Source organism: Microcaecilia unicolor, chromosome 1 (assembly GCF_901765095.1).
Source record: "Microcaecilia unicolor chromosome 1, aMicUni1.1, whole genome shotgun sequence".
NCBI lineage: Eukaryota > Metazoa > Chordata > Amphibia > Gymnophiona > Siphonopidae > Microcaecilia > Microcaecilia unicolor.
Window position 1 is genome coordinate 170,812,732 of NC_044031.1, and position 17,219 is coordinate 170,829,950.

At 48.3% G+C, this 17,219-nt stretch overlaps 1 long non-coding RNA gene across 1 annotated transcript; it reads right to left on the minus strand.

Moving 5' to 3' along the window:
• Nucleotides 1-4,894: 4,894 nt before the first annotated feature.
• Nucleotides 4,895-16,383, minus strand: LOC115460128. The gene is made up of 3 exons (XR_003940383.1): nucleotides 16,187-16,383; nucleotides 15,828-16,087; nucleotides 4,895-5,160 (listed from the first exon to the last, which is right to left on the minus strand). It is a non-coding gene; the product is annotated as an uncharacterized LOC115460128 (long non-coding RNA).
• Between the last annotated feature and the right edge of the window lie 836 nt (nucleotides 16,384-17,219).

Below are 17,219 nucleotides of genomic sequence, written 5' to 3' on the forward strand. Positions count from 1 at the left end.
CATATTTCTTCACAAGACATCCCTGAAATCCTGTTTAGAAGAGAAACAGAAGAAACTGGGGTAAGCCTACCTACCTGCAGAAGCAGCAGCTGGGTCTCAGGGAAGAGCTTGAAGAAACACTTTGCTATGATCCATGGAAGAAGGGTAGTTACCAGGAAGCAGGCAGCTCCTGCTCTGAGAGGGGAGGAAGCTCTGAGGAATTGTGGGAAATATAGTCTCTAATGTCATTCTCCCCTAAGTAAGCTGGAGCAAGGAAATCCAGCTACAAGCCAAGTAGGGCAGTTGCTATACATTCCCCTAGAGCAGGGGTTCTCAACCCAATCCTTGGGACATGCCTAGCCAGTCAAGTTTTTAGGATACCCACAATGAATATGCATGAGATGGGTTTACATATATGTAATCCCCCATTGTAATGGAGATTACTAAGGTTTACTATGTGGAACTCTCCAGAGTCAGTGGGGGAGGGTTCGAGTTATGGGAGGTGTAGTGATCCAAGGGGGGTGGGTTCTGGAAATAATTTGCAGAGGAATAGTGCATTGAGTAATGATTGATAGTTCGGGAAGGAGTTAGAGTTCATAAAAGGGATTACAGTGTGATGTTCAAGGCCTTTGGTTGCCTGTTCCCCCACTGGGAGGAGAGGGGCGTCCTGGAAGGGCAGAATAAACCAAGGCTGAAAACAAGGAGTAGTTACTGCCCAAAGTGGCAACTGAGAAGGAGTAAGGAGCTCTGGATGGGTAAGGGGAACCCAGCCCAGGAGCCGGACCCAGGACCGAGGAAGCCTGTTCAAGGCCAGGGTGCAGCTCTGAGAAGGGCATCGCTGGAAGGACAGCCACACGAGTGTACCTGAAGGAAATGGATTTAAATCTAAGTGATGAAGGAGCACCTTGGATTATTGATGGCAAAAAGGGATGGAAAATGGACAGAAGGAACTGTATGTATGCAAATTCCAAGTGACTTAAGCTACAGATGTAAATACGAGTTGGTGGGAGAAGTTGACAGGGATCCCTCCTGAAGGGATAACTGACTTCTTGGATGTAGTTGGACTTTGAAGTCACCAAAATCTGTCTGACTTTCTGAAAGCGTAAAGTGTTTGCATGCCATTACAGAAGTTCCAATAAAGTTGAGTTTGGCATCATTAAAAAAAAAATAATAATAATAATAAAAAAAAGAATCCTTGGAGTACAGAGTGGTCTTTGGTGTGAGAGCATGGACTGATAAGGCACCACTGGAAAACCCAACTTGAATTTCCTAATACCCTAGATCGCTATTCCGGACCTTGACCCACACCCAAGCTTGAATGGGAAGTGTGGAGTGAGTGAGAGTGTGGTGACCGAAGGATAATTTGGTGTTTTGCAGTGATCTGGGTCAGACTAAGGAACTGGAGCTAGTGGCTGGGTGGCGAGACCCGGGTTACACATACAATGAAAATAGTGCATGCAAGTTTATTTCATGCATATTCATTGTGGATATCCTGAAAACCTGTTTGGCTAGTTGTGTCCGAGAACTGGGTTAAGAACCCTTGCCCTAAATCCAGACGAAATGGCTCGCTAGAAGAAACCCTTTTGTGAGCGAGGCACAGGGAGCTGGATACTATAGCCAAAGGGAGAGGCAGGCACAGACTTCCTTGAGGAGGAACCCTGCATTATGGGAAAGGTAGTTCCTGATCTGGCCACCAATAAGGAATCTAGGTAGCTCTGAACTGATCCCAGAACCAGGGCAACAGGTTCCTGTGGAAAGCAACATTTCTGAACCTAGCTGGGTAGTATACTAAGGGTCAGAGGGAACAAAAGAGGCAGACACAATAGAATAGGCTGAAGACCCCAGAGTGTGGTCCCTAAAGTTATAGAAGTTAGAAAAGAGACAGGAAGAAATGGGCTGAAACCCTGAGAGCAAAATGGTCCCTAAAGTTATAGGTACAGACATAGGCGTAGACTGGGGGGGGCGAGGGGGGGCAATGCCCCCCCAAATGACGCGAGGCGCCGCCGCGCCATTAGTTAAAAAAAAAAACAAAAAACCACATGCAAGCACGCGCTCCTCTCCATCCGCTTGGCTTCCCTGCCCTCTCTATCTGCGTCCCGCCTTCCTCTGACGTCATTTCCTTTCGGGCGGGACGCAGACAGAGAGGGCAGGGAAGCCAAGCGGACGGAGAGGAGCGTGTACGTCTACCCCTCTCCATAGGCGCCCGGTATAAGAGGCTTGGGGAGGCTAAGCCTCCCCAGCCAGAAGTGCAGCAAGGGCAGGGCAGACTGGACCGGACTGGACCACCCCGGGTGCAGCTCCCGCTGCCTTGAACATCTCCCTCCCTCCCTCCCTCCCGTGGACCGCGCGATCATTACCGCCACCCCCCCCCGACTACTGCAGTATCGCTTTCCCCCTCCGCTCCTGTCCTGTCACGTCGTCTTTGAATGTCAAGGATTCCTTCCGGTAGCAGCAGAATTGGCAATGATGTAAGCGCTGCTTTCAGCCTGCCCCGGAAGCACTCTCTGTACAGTTTCCCGCGTAGGAGGGACGCTGTCCAGAGAAGGCTTCTGGGGCAGGCTGAAAGCAGCGCTTACATCATTGCCAATTCTGCTGCTACCGGAAGGAATCCTCGACGTTCAAAGACATGACAGGAGCGGAGGGGGAAAGCGATACCGAACTAGTCCGGGGGGGGGGGGGAGCGATGCATCATGCCAGCCAGCTGCTAGACCAAAGGGAAAGGGGGTGGAGAGAGGAGGATGTGAGGTGCCACATCTAAGGGGAAGAGGGAGGAAGGAAAGCAATGGCAGGGAATAGGAAAAGGGGGGTGGAGAAAGGAGTGAGAGTGATGAGAGCAAGAAGGGGAGGGAAGAGAAAGGTGGGATGCATGAGGACGCTGGAGGAGAGAGAGAGAAAGTGGAAAAGTGCAGGGGAGAGCCAGGGACATGCAAAAGAGCAGGAGAGAGTCAGAGAGAGATGGGGAGAGAAAGAGGGGACATGGAAGAGAGCATGGGAGAGCCAGAGAGAGATGGGGAGCGAAAGAGGGGACATGGAAGAGAGCAGGGGACAGCCAGAGAGAGATGGGGCGCGAAAGAGGGGACATGAAAGAGAGCAGGGGAGAGCCAGAGAGAGATGGGGAGCGAAAGAGGGGACATGGAAGAGAGCATGGGAAAGCCAGAGAGAAGATGCTGGATGGAAGAGGAGAGAGAGAGAGATTAGTGGAAAGATGGGGAGAGAGAGAGAGAAGCTGCTGGGGATAAACTGGGGCAGACCCTAGCTGTCAGACGGAGAAATGCTGAATGAAAGGAGGGAGAAAGAGGGAAAATGCTGGAAGGAGGGGGCAGAAAGAGGGAAGACACTGGACGTAAGGGTAGGGAGGGAAAGAGGAAAGACACTGGAAGGATGGGGATAGAGAGGACATGCTGAATGGAAAAGGGTCGAGAGAGAGAACTGTTTAGAAGGAAGGGAGATAGAGGGAGACAATGGATGGAAGGAGAGGGAGACAATAGACGGAAGGATTGGGAGAGGGTAATGGGTAGAAGGATGGAGAGAGAAAGAGGGATGACACTGGATGGAAGGGTAGAAGAGAAAGACATGGATGGATGGAGGGGAGGGAAGAAGGAGATGCACACGGATGGAGTGGAAGGGAGAGAGGAGAAATGCCGGACATGGATGGAGGGGAGGAAAGACCGAGGAAGTTCATGCACATGGATGGAGGGGAGACATGCTGGATTTGGATGGAGGGGAAATTGCTGAATTTAAGGGCTGGATTGGAACACTTTGAGGGCAGATGCTGAAACTGGAGAAAGGATAAGGACAGGGCTACAGATGGTAGACAGGACGCATAAGGACACAGGAGGATGGTGGACATGTTGAGAGAAAAAATATCAAATGGAAAGAAGACACTGGGACCAAAGAATAGAAAAACTAAATGATCAGACAACAAAGGTAAATAAAAGTATTTTATTCATAATTTATTAATTGAAATGTGTCAGCTTTTTGAAATGTGCATCTGTGATATTTTGCCTGTAAATTTCATTTCCTTCCTCCATATTAGCATATTCATTTGCATATGTATATATGCAAATGATATGCTAATATGCTCCGCCCATTCTTTGCCCCCCCAAATGAAACAGTCAAACTACGCCTATGGGTACAGAAAAGACAGAGAGAACTTGCCCAGAAGTGCCACTGCAGGACTGTGTAATAGCCATCAGAAAGGAGTGAGGGTAAGCCTTATTCAAACATAACTCACTGTGAAGATTTGTTGAGCAGATTCTCTTCAATATTTTTGTGAATGACATTGTTAAAGGGTTAGAAGGAAAAGCAAAATAGTACCAGTCGGCAGACAAAGAGCTGCATGGTCCATTCAATCTGCCCAACAAGATTACCAAAGCTGAATCTGGCATTCTGCACAGGTTCCACTTTTTTGTGATTAAATACTTAGGGGTTTATTTTGAAAAGAGAAACACATTTTAAAAGTGTATGAAGTGGCATTTGGATGTTTTGCTTGCCAAAACTTTCAAATCACTATTTTCAAACCCCCTTTTCTAAATGTTTTGCCATGCAGTTCATCAGCATTGTGTTCAAATCACAAGGGGGTAGGTTGGGGTTGGGATCTGGGCATTCCTAACACTTGTAGATTTTTCTGCCATAATGGAACAAAACAAACATCTGGGCCTACAGACTCCTTCCCATCCCCCAAAGATATAAATGAAACAGTACATACCAGCCTCTATGACAGCCTCAGGTGTTATGGACAGTCCTATTAGAGCAGCAAGCAGGCCTCTGGAGTAGCCTAGTGGTCAGTGCAGTGCAGTCTAGAGAAGGGGACCTAGGCCCATATCCCACTCTGTTACACTTGTGGCGGAAAGTGTGAGCCCTCTAGTACTCAAAAACCTATTATATCCACATATAGGTGACACCTGCAGCCATAAGGGCTACTGTAGTGGTGTACAGTAGGGTACAGTAGGTTTCTGGTAGGTTTTGGAGGGGTAACAGTCAGATGTGTATCTGAGAACTTTTAAGTGAAGTCCACTGCAGTGCCCTCTAGGGTGCCCCACTGCTCCGTTGGGAACTCAGAAGAAACTTGTGGTGTTGAAACAGCGCCACTTGCATAGGCCTCGGAGGCTCCGTCAGCAGCATCCCTTGGACTGGACTCAACGCCGGCGGACTGGAATCCCAAGGCGTCTTCTGTGTGAACTGAATTTTGATAATATGCTTCATCAGTCTTCAAGTGTAGTAGAAAGTTAAAGCATTAGTTAATAGTCACTATGCACAAAACTACCCAAATACTTTAGAAAAGAACAAGTAGAATATCCTTTTCAAATGCAAACCCTTTCCTAACGTAGGACCTGAAACTGTACGCATGATAAGACTTAGATTGCAACCTAATCTTACTTGGAATTTGAATAAGCCATTACAGAAACCACATGGTCAAATTTCCTAGTTCCTGTTAGAAGCTTAATGGCTACAGTTTGAACAAGCTGCAGGTGTTGAGGTATTCTAAGACCTTGGGAATAATGCATTGCAGTAATTAAGGTTACCGGTACGAGGGAATACACTAAAATCCAAAATGCATCCTGAGGGAATAGATGCTAATTGAGCTGATCCTTCTCAGTCTGCACCATATGCCTGGAATAGACTTCCTGAACCAGTACATCAAGCTCCATCTCTGGCCATCTTCAAATCTAAGCTAAAAGCCCACCTTTTTGATGCTGCTGCTGCTAACTCCTAACCCTTATTCACTTGTTCAGAACCCTTATTTTATCATCCTCACTTTAATATTCCCTTATCTCGTTTGTCCGTCCTAATTAGATTGTAAGTCCCTGCTCGACAGAGCTGTCTCCTCGTGTTCAAGTGCGCTGTGTGCGTCTAGTAGCGCTATAGAAATGATAAGTAGTAGTAGTAGATGCCTGTGTGTGGTCAGTCTACTAAGAACCCTGGCTCCTCCTACATCCCAATGGCTTGATTTTGTGCATTTTTCACTTGGACGGGGGTCCCCTCCCCCCGAAAATGGTCCAAAAAGATAGACATAAAAAACATCTAGCAAATGGCCATTTTCAAAACAAAAAGATAAACGTTTTTCTGTTTTGAAAATCGCTATATTTCCCACTGAAATTTGGGACATTTTGAGCAAAACATTGAAAGTCAGATTTAAACATCATATCAAAAATACCCCTCTTAATCGCTGTCTCTCCCTCACAATTTTGGGGCACAGACTGTAGAAGTCTGCCTGGCACCATCCTACTTCCCACCTAGTACAGTTGCTGTGGAAGCCCACTCCAGCCTTGATCCAGATCTGTGAAATTTGCCCAGTCATGGTCTTACTTCCCAACCTCTGCAGCTGCAGTCAAATCTCACTCCAGTTATAAGGTCATTTAAGTTTTGATTTAATTGGATTCCATTATTTTGTATATAGTATGCCTTTTTGTGGATGACATGAAGATGAGCAACAGAATGAACAGAGAGAGTCAAAAGCATCAAAATTGATTTATAAAAATTAGAAGTGTGAGCTAAGGTTTGCAAGTTAAGCTTTAATGTGAAGAAAAGTCGAGTGATGCATTTGGGGTGCAGAAATCCAAAGGAGCTGTATATGATAGGAGGCGATAAGCTGATGTGCATGAACCAGGAAACAGAACTTGGCACAATAGTGTCTGAGGATCTCAAGGTGATGAAAACAATGTGACAAGACGGTAGCCAAGGCCAGAAGGCTGCTCGGCTGCATAGAGGGGGGCATAACCAGCAGAAAGGAGGAAGTGATAATGTCCCTGTACAAGTAATTGGCGAGACCACATTTGGAGTACTGTGTTCAGTTTTGGCAGCTGTGACCAAAATGGTATGGGGTCTCTGCCAGAAGATGTATAAGAAGATACTTGAATATGTATAATCCTAGAGGAGAGCAGAAACAAGGGTGATATAATACAGAAATACTGCCACTGCTAACAGAATTGGATTTATTCTTTTTTTCTCTCTCTCTTCCTCTTTTCCACTGAATTACAGGCCCTATTAGAACTAGGGGATCCTTTTACTAAGGTGCGCTGAAAAATGGCCTGCGGTAGATGTGTGTTTTGGGAGCGCACAGAATTATTTTTTAGCGCACCTAGAAAAAAATACTTTTCAGCCAAAAACGGATGTGCGGCAAAATGAAAATTGCCGCGCATCCATTTTGGGTCTGAGACCTTACCACAAGCCATCGACCTAGCAGTAAGGTCTCACGCAGTAATTAGGTGGTAATGGTCTACGCACGTAGCTGCCGCGCACCAGAAAATAAAAAATATTTTTCAGAGGCGCATAGGGGACGCGCACCAAAATTGAAATTACCGCAAGGGCCACACGGTAACCGGACAGTAACTCCAATTTGGCACGCACTGGACATGTGTAGGCGCCTACGCGGCTTAGTAAAAGGCCCTCTAGGTGTCACTTGTGTGAGTAGTAGATTTCACCTGCACAGTGCCCTCTTTAAGTTGTTCCTCTAACATCGCAGGCGCAGATAATTGTGATTCAGCAAGTGCAACACTTGTCTACCCTGTTTGGTATAACACAATCTGGTACCACAGTCTCAGAAAAAGTTGCATTCACATGTGCAGTGCTACCTCTGCCTGGAGGGGGATTGTCACTGTTGGAGGTAATGAAGGAAAGAATAATAGGTGTCCCAGTCATGCAAGGAGCAACAGCTGTACCTGTTGTAGCAGTATCCTTCTGTCCTTCAATCACTGGTGTAGAGCATAACTTGTCCATTATTCTGTCCAGGGCTATAACCACCTTGAAGCTGGTTATCACTGTGTGACAGACAGGCTCATTTTCGAAAGAGATGGACGTCCAAAAAGTGACATAAATCAGCACTTGGATGTCCATCTCCCAGAGACGTCCAAATCGGTATAATTGAAACCCGATTTTGGACGTCTCTAGCTGAAGTCTGTCACAAGGACGTCCACATCTCAAAGGGGCATATCGGAGGCATGATGAAGGCGGGACTTGGGCGTTCCAAGACTTGGACGTCTTTGAGCCATAATGGAAAAAGGCGGAGATGTCCGAAATGAGCAGATGACCACTGGAGGGAATCGGGGATGACCCCCCCTTACTCCCCCAGTGGTCACTAACCCCCCTCCCACCCTCAAAAAACATTATTAAAAATATTACCTGCCAACCTCAGATGTCATACTAGGGTCCATGACAACGCATGCAGGTCCCTAGAGCAGTTTTAGGGGGTGCAGTGCACTTCAGACAGGTGGGCCCAGGCCCATACCCCCCCCCCCCCACCTGTTACATTTGTGGAAGAAACAGCGAGCCCTCCAAAACCCACCACAGACCCTCTGTACCCACATAAAGGTGTCCCCCCTTTACCCGTAAGGGCTATGGTAGTGGTATACAGTTGGGGGATAGTGGGTTTTGGGAGGCTCAGCAAACAAGGTAAGGGAGCTATGTACCTTGGAGCATTTTATGAAGTCCACTGCACTGCCGCCTAGGGTGCCTGATTGCTGTCCTGGCATGTCAGGTGGATCAATGCACTACAAATGCTGGCTCCTCCCATGTCCAAATGGCTTGCATTTGGACGTCCAAATCCAAGGACATCCTTAGATTTGGGCGTCTTTGACGGTATTTTCGAAATGAAAGATGGACATCCATCTTTTTTCGAAAATGAGCTTTTCCCTACCTTCGGATTTGGACGTTTTACAAAGACGTCCAAATCCAAACTTAGATGTTGAAAATGCCCCTCAGAGTGTGGTAGCACCACTTAAAGGAAAGGGAAATGGGACTTGATATACCACCTTTCTGTGGTATTTTGCAACTACATTCAAAGCGGTTTACATATACACAGGTACTTATTTTGTACCTGGGGGCAATGAAGGGTTAAGGAGCTGCAGTGGGAATCGAACCCAGTTCCCCAGGATCAAAGTCCGCTGCACTAACCACTAGGCTACTCCTCCACTCCAAGTCTCTGGGCTGGCTGAAGGGAGGGTTTACAAGCCCCTAGCTACTAGGTTCAGGGATAAAACCCTGGCCAGGCAGGATATAGCAGCATAAATGGGTACTCCTAATTATGGTAATAGGGTGTTGAATTTGGAGAGGGAATTGGTCATTGCCCACTGCTGGCTTCATTAGTGCACTGCAGTGCAGAACTCCTGAGTGCCAGGAAGTATGAGGACCCACCACACCAATCCAGTATGTGGGGCACTGGCCACTGCCTGTGAAGATGGTGCTGTCTGAGAATCAGGACCTGATGGGCAAGATGCAGGGCCGGCATAATCTGGTAAGCATGGCATGGGAGGGGGGAGGTGCTGATCTATGAAGGGCACCAAAAGCAGCACTATTTGGGTTGCACTGGGCTAGCCTCTCCCTTCCCTTCCCTTCCTCAGCTCCTGCAGGTCTGACATTACATCTCACCCTATCCCTCTACCCCAATTTCCCCTCGGTACAAGCTGGTATCTCTCTCTCCCTTCCTTCCTCCCTGTTCGGTGGTTTTCCACACTTTCTTGGGCTGCTGGCAATGTCTGTAATACAAGCAATCTTCCTCTAATCAACCCAGAGAGGCTACCTGCAGCTACATTCCTGCCTATTTCTGTAACGGCAGGACATGGCTATAGGAAGGCTTTCTGGGCTGGCTGAAGGAAGCTTACCTGTAAAGCTTAGCTGTATTGCAGAGGCTGCCAGCAATCTAGGCAAGTTTAGAAAACCACCAGAGAGGAAGGAAGAGAGATCCCAAACTGCCAGGGAGTGGGGAGGAAGAGAGGTGCTGGACTGCTGGGGCAGAAGGAAAAGGCCAGATAAAAAGAGATTATCAGATGAGTGGGTGAGGAAGAGAAGGAGACAGACAATGAGTCCATGGAGGGAGAGAGAGAGATGCTAGACTGTGGGGAGGAGGGCATGGAAGACAGGAGAGTATGTTCGCCTGGGGAAAGTGGGGTTGCTTAACAAAGGGAAGAGAGAGAAAGAAAAACTGGACATGGGGAGGCACAGGGACATGGAGAGGTACTGCTGTAAGGAGAGGTGATAGGGATACAGAGGGCTGGAGGGAACACTGAGAGGGCAGATGATGAACAAGGGAGAGGATAGGGACAGAGATACCGAAGGGAGATGCTGGACAGGACGGATATGGGTGCAGAGGAAATGGATGTCGGACATGGAGAGCCAAGATATGTCAAATGGACAGGAGACCCTAGAAGGAGCAAAAGATGGATGAGACTCTGGGGGGGGGGGGGGATTGAGGGAGAAGGGAAACAGAGTAGAAGATGAACTATTGATAGGGGGTAGACAGAGTGGGAAGGAGAGAAGGGGGAACAGAGTAGAAGATGGAAGAGATTGAAGGAAGGGGAACAGAGCAGAAGATGACTGGGGCAATGATTGAGTGGGAGAGTGTTGGGGGGGAGAGCAGGAAATTATAGATAGAAGAGAGAGTGGGGATTTTGAGGGGATAATGAGGACATGGGGGTGTATTGATGGAAGAACTAATGAGGGTATGAAATGAGAGTAAGAGAAAGAGGGGATGAAGTGTGGGGGAAAGGTTGAGATATAGTGTGAATGACCAGGAAGCATGGAGACAGGATGAGAGGCACTGAAAAGGTATAGGGTAACTGTAGAGGGGTATGGGAGAAAGGGGATTCTGTGAAAAGGTTGCAAGAGGATGGAAATGGTGTAAAAGATGGTAAAAGAGAGGCAATAGGAGATGGGGACAGACAATAGGAGATAGAAGAATGGCCTGGTGACAAGGGAAGGAAAGGAAGACAGGAATGGAGCTGGGGCTGGTGAAGGAATGAGAGGCAGTAGAGGATAAGTGAGGATAGAGAGGGTGAGCAAGGAGGATGGAAATATGGGAAAGAGAGCGGCAAAGGGGGCAAAAGGAATGCTGAGAGCGAATGAGAGGAAAATGGAAAAAGTCAGTAGATAGATGAGAGGTGAAAAGGAGACTAAGTACTAGAAAGGGAGGGATAATGAGGGGACAAATCAAATGGGCAGATATAAAGGCAGGGAAAGTGAAAACAAAAAGACCAGCACCAAACAGATTTACAGACGGAATAGTCAAAGTGGAGAGGAGACAAGAGGAGAGAGAAGAAATGGAAAGGCAAACCTGGAAAGGAATTTAGGAGTAGACTGACACAGGGAAAGTGGGAGAGAGACTGGGACTATGAAAAATAAAATACCCAGATGACAACTTTTTAAAATATTTTAAGGATTGGAGTGTGTCTGCTTTGGGAAATGTACTTGGGGGGTATGTCTCAATTTCAGTTTTTGTCTGTATGTTTTTTGAATCGGGTGAGGGTCTGTCCATGTGACCGAAGTGAAGGATTCTGCTAGTATGTAGGAATCTGCAAGAGTCTGGCTTGTTCCAGTTTCCCAGTAATAAGCACATTAGTGTTCTAGGACCCAGTGTAGATTCACCACACAAACAAAAACCAGTGGCGTAGCCAGACCTGAGATTTTGGGTGGGCCCAGAGCTAATATGGGTGGGCACGCACTGTATACATAAGTATGAGTAGTGTCTCTTGGGATCCTACAAAATAATGCCTTAGAATGCACTTGATGATGGATTACTAAGTAGTCTGCCCAACAGCGGCCCTGCATCAATATAACCACATACATACTTAATGGAAAAATTGATATTTTTAAATATAATTACATTATCCCATATCTTAAAATTGACCATACATATGTCTACTACAATGACAAACATCTCAACACATATGGCAGGATCCTGCAATATAATTACATAGGAAAAATATATTCAAATTCTGGTGGCACCTCATTAATAGCAATACAAAATTCCTTCACTGCCAGGTGCTTTGTGAAGTAACACTAAAGCCTGCAAAGAAGCTTCTTAACACTAATTCTGAACACGAATATCAGCAACAGTACTTTTATAAAGACAGCGGTGAGTATACATAGCAGGAATATGCATTCCATTGGAAAATTCAGACAAGTCATACTCATAACACCACACAAACCACATGCCAGCAGAATTTCTCACCTTGGTCACATGCAGAACACATACCAACCCTCATGAATTACAGAATAGAGGACCAAAAATTACAAATTGTCCTGTAGCCCGGCATCAGCCCTTCCTTGTCCTACCCTTCCCTTCTTTTTTAACCCTCATCCATCCCCATAGCCCAGCATTAACCCTCTCCGTCCCTTCCCCATCATCTATCCCGCAGCTAGGCATCAGATCTACCCTAGTTTCCCCCACCCCTCCCTGTAGCGTAGCATCAGCCCTGTACTACTGTCTGGCATCTCCCCTATTCTTCCCAATCTCCCCCTCCCTCCACCCTTAAGCACATCAGCAATCAACATTAAATGTAAAACATTTTTTCATGCTTGGGCACTGCAGAGACGACCCCCACCCAAAAGCAAACATAAAACACCTTTTTTTAATTATTATTTTAACCTAGACACTGAGCCCATCCCTGGCCAGAGACCCACCAACATACCTCTGCCCCCCCCCCCCAGCATTGCAGTAAAGAGCTCACCCTCACCCAAAAGCCCACAATGACACATATTTGTTTTACCTGTTGAGAGGCTTTGGGCTGAAGGTGGTGGTGATCAGTGGTGAGGCAGGGCCCAATCCCAGATTAGCTGAGTCCATCATGAGTCCGGCCCCGAATAAAAGCCTCCCCAGTCCCAATCGCATCCTTCCCCGGACCACTGCCTCTCCCATCCTTGCCCTGTTGCTCTCTCCCCTTTCATCCACCCACCGTGCAGTACAATATCCCTCCTGTTGCACCTCGCCGGGTCCGCACTAATAAACAACCAAGGCAGAGGCGCGGGACCACGGCTCTCTGCCTGCCGCTACTGTTTCTTGTGCCGGTCCTGCCTCTTCTGTTCTGAGGTAAACTTCCGGGCTGGCACAAGAAACAGTAGCGGCATGCAGAGAGCCGTGGTCCTGTGCCTCTGCTTTGGTTGTTTGTTAGCGTGGACCCGGCGAGGTACAACGGGAGGGATCGTGCTGCACAGCAGATGGATGAAAGGGGAGGGAGGGAGAAAGAAGCAGACACCGGGTCGGGTCCTAGGAGAGCTCTCATGAGTGGCGGTTTGTTTGCTGTTGCTGGACTAGAGGCATCTGCAGCCAGACCAGCATCGATTGGAGGGTCGCGAAAGACTGGGTGGGCCTGAGCCGAGATTGGGTGGGTCTGGGCCCACCCAGGCCCACCTGTAGCTACGCCCCTGACAAAAACCCATCCACTTTAAACAGTGTTTGACAGTGAAAGCACAAGTACTGTTTCTGAGGTGATCATCACAATTTGAATATTTTTCATATAGCAAGTTGTAAGGGGGACAGCTCCGTTGTTGGGAATATGGAGTTTGTGATACAGAACCGAAGGTGCAGGGTTTATATTGAGATTCTGTCCAATTTTGTAAAGAATCCGGACTTCACTCCCACAAAGAATAATTTATTGACTGATACTATCAATTATATTGGTGGTTTTACCTGGTAACTGAAACTAGCTGGAGTGGGAGGACAGAACCCTTGGTGTCTTGATCTGCTAATTTAAAAGTGGGGGGAAGGGGTGTTGCTTGGCTTGACCCTCTATTGTCACCCCGAATATTTCTCTCTAGAGATATCAGTGCCATACCTCTCTGCTCCAGGCCCAAGTGCTGCCTTGAGACAGCAACCAAAACACCAATATGGGCAGGAAAGCCTTCCAGCCTAGGTGTTGGAGGTCATGAAGGCCCTGCTAGTCCTATTAATACTACTACTTAACACTTCTATGCTACAAGGCATACGCAGCGCTGTACACCATACATGTAAAGACAGTCCCTGCTCAAAGAGCTCACAATCTAAATAAGACAGATAGACAGAACAATTAAGAGGTAAGGGAATTAAAGAGGTGGGGATAAAAGGTACAGGCAAGTGAACAGTGATTAGGAGTCAAAAGCAGCGTTAAAGAGGTGGGCTTTTAGCCTGGGTTTGAAAATGGGCAAGGACGGGGCTAGATGTACATGTTTGGGAAGTCTATTCCAGGCGTGAGAAGCAGCGAGGTAAAAGGAACGGAGTCTGGAATTAGCAGTAGTGGAGAAGGCGACAGACAAGAGAGATTTATCTACAGAATGGAGTGCCCTGGGGGGGGGGGGGGGGGCGTAGGGAGAGACAAGAGTGGAGAGGTACTGGGAAGTGGAAGAGTGAATGCATTTATAGGTCAGTAAGAGAAGTTTGAATTGAAGCGGAAACGGATAGGGAGCCAGTGAAGTGACTTGAGGAGAGGGCTAGTGTGAGCAAAGCGACTCTAGTGAAAAATGAGTCGCGCAGCACAATTTTCGACCGATTGAAGAGGAGAGAGGTGGCTAAGTGGGAGGCCGGTGAGAAGCAGGTTGCAATAATCTAGGCGAGAGGTGATAAGAGTGTGGATAAGGGTTCTGGTGGCGCCCTGTTATTGAATTGGCTCCATGGTATCTTTCTAAAGCAGCATTTCTCAAGTCCGGTCCTGGAGCACTCCCTGCCAGCCAGGCAACTGCCTCCATTATATGCAAATCTGTTTTTATGCATATTCATTGTGGATATCCTGAAAACCTGACTTGCAAGGGGCATAGGCGCCAACTTTTCAAAATGATTGGAGGTGCTGAAATTTTTTTTTTTTACAGTTGGTGCATTCCCCCCTCTCCCTCCCCCATCCCCCCTCCCTCCCATGTCCCCCTCCACCTCTCTCCAAGTTCCAGGCCCCCTCCCTCCCTTCGAATTCCAGGCCCCTCCCTCCCCTCTCTCCTTTCCCTCCCTCCCTCCATCCCTCTGAGTTCCAGGGTCCCTCCCTCCTTCCGAGTTCCAGGGTCCCCCCTCCCTCCCTCCGATTTCCACAGGGTCCTCTCCCTCCCTCCCTCCCAGTTCCACAGGGTCCTCTCCCTCCCTCCCTCCCTCCCAGTTCCATAGGGTCCCTCCCTCCGAGTTCCACAGGGTCCCTCCCTCCGAGTTCCAGGGTCCCTCCATCCGAGTTCCAGGGTCACGTCCTCCCTCCCTCCCTCCGAGTTCCCCAGGGTCCCCCCCCCTACAAGTTTCAGGGTCGTCGTCCCTCCCTTCGAGTTCCAGGCCCCCTCCCTCTGAATTTTAAAAGTCATCTTGACTTACCTCGTCGGAGTTATGGCGGCCGGCAGCAGCGGTAAAAAGCATGCAGGCTCAGCGCTTACTTCAGTTTTCCCTTCTCTCTCTCAGCTCTGGTCCTGCCCTTGCGGAAACAGGAAATGAGGGCGGGACCAGAGCTGAGAGAGAGAGAGAAGGGAAAACTGAAGTAAGCGCCGAGCCTGCACGCTTTTTACCGCTGCTGTCGGCCGCCGTAACCCCGACGAGGTAAGTCAAGATGACTTTTAAAATTCAGAGGAAGGGATGATGACCCTGGAACTCGGAGGGAGGGAGGGAACGAACTTCCGGTGGGTGAAATATTGGGGGTGCTCGAGCACCCACAGCACCCACGGAGTCGGCGCCTATGGCAAGGGGTACTCCTGGCCTCTGATAACAGGAAGTACGTGCCAGAGGAGGAGGGACCACCAGCGTGTTAGTAAGTTGCGAGCACCAAGTTGGATGGCTCTCCTGCCCATATTGGTGTATTGGTTGCTGCTGTGAGCTGATGGGCCTGGAGGCATGGCAGGGTCGGGTGCAGATCTCACATCAAAATATGACTGTTGGCTGAAGCAAGGCGGACATTAGTTTTAAAAAAGGCTATAAGGCAGCCCTTTAAGGCAGGATTACATGCTGCCACACTAAAGGAAATCGAGCCCCTTAAAGGCAGAAAACAGGGTTGGCCTGCCCTCAGAGCAGTGCTGATCAAAACTGTTTTCTGCAAAGGAAACAGCAAGAAAACTCTGAGTTATAACATAAGAAGTGAACCGGGGAATAGCAGGGGAAAGGGGGTGGGGGGTGGAAAAGAGTGCCAATGGGCTGGACTCACCTGAACATATAGTTGCTTCCCGTGCAGCCAAATGCACTGGACTGCTGAAGGTAATATAAGTTTCCCTTTCCTGTAGGACATCGACAGCAAAGAAGGAGGGAGAGCACCTCTGCGTTTTTCAGTGGCTACGTCCTCACTCCCCACCCGTTCCTGGCAGGAGGGGAAGGCAAAAGAGAGGTGCAAGAACTCTGCCATACTACGGTCGGTCTAGGACACCTCAACACCATGCCTTTATTCTCCAAAGATTCCTTATTTTTCAACTGTAAAAGCAACAGTGAAGATTTTTTCCAGGCTGACTCACACCAACATACATAATACACATAACGTGAAATCGTGCCCAGAGCAGCCCCGGGACTCACTGCAAGCTGTTGCTTGTTTCTCGCTCGCCTCCATTCACCCTCTTTCCATTCGGAGAGTGAGTCAGAGACTTTTCGGGACATTGACACCAGCTGGACCAGATCCACATGTAGGATCAGCGATAGCCTTACCACGAGAGCAGCTTTTCTCAGGGATCAGAACTGCCAGTGGTAGTAGCAGCCGCCTCAGGCACTAGTTTGACAGCATCCGACCTCTCCAATGGGAAGGACTGACCCAGAGTCCCCGCCCTCCCTGAACCAGCCCCGCCCTCAAAGCGGACCGCAATGATTTAGAAGTTCAGGAATCCCACGTGACGTCACCATGGGGTGATGTAATGCTTCTCTAAATAGAACGTATTGTAATCTTCTCTCAGTCCAACGTGGTTCCTTCACACTGACTGCTGGTCCTGCTCCACACTTGTTTGGTAAGTTCCTAAAAATACTGGTCCAGCTGAAAAATCACTTTTCATTGCTTTTATAGTGCTCCCTTCAGTTGCTGCCGGACTCAATAACTACTTGTTTGTAGGCAATTCGTTGCGAGAGAGGGAAAGCGGAAAGGGGGCATAAATCGTGATTTTTCTGTAGGAGGGATGCGTTATGCGGTCCGTTCCTGGATGAGTGAGACTGCAGCCTCCCTCCTTGTTAAACTGTTAGGGTTTCAAGGGATGATCGTGTCTGGTGCGAGGTGTCTGCACTGAGATGCTGGTGAGGATCGGAGGGATTGGGGAGACTTGTTGTCTCAAGTGACAAGGGGAAGTCTGGCAGGGCTAGTGATGGGGTGGGGGTGGGGGGTATGTGGGATCCTGGCTGTACTGCGGTAACAGCCTGTTGCGAGCAGCAGCGAAAACAGAAAAGTGCAACTTTGGTTGTGCTCGCTTAGGCAGTTTTTAAAGTTGTAAAACTTTGCTGTTGTTTGTTGCTCCTCTTTCCGCTTAACTGAGCTATGCAAAATCACTCTTTCTAATCTTCCTGGGTTGTACACGGAGAGAGTCTTTCCCTATTGCGCTATCTCTACCGGTTTCAACAGATGAGCTAG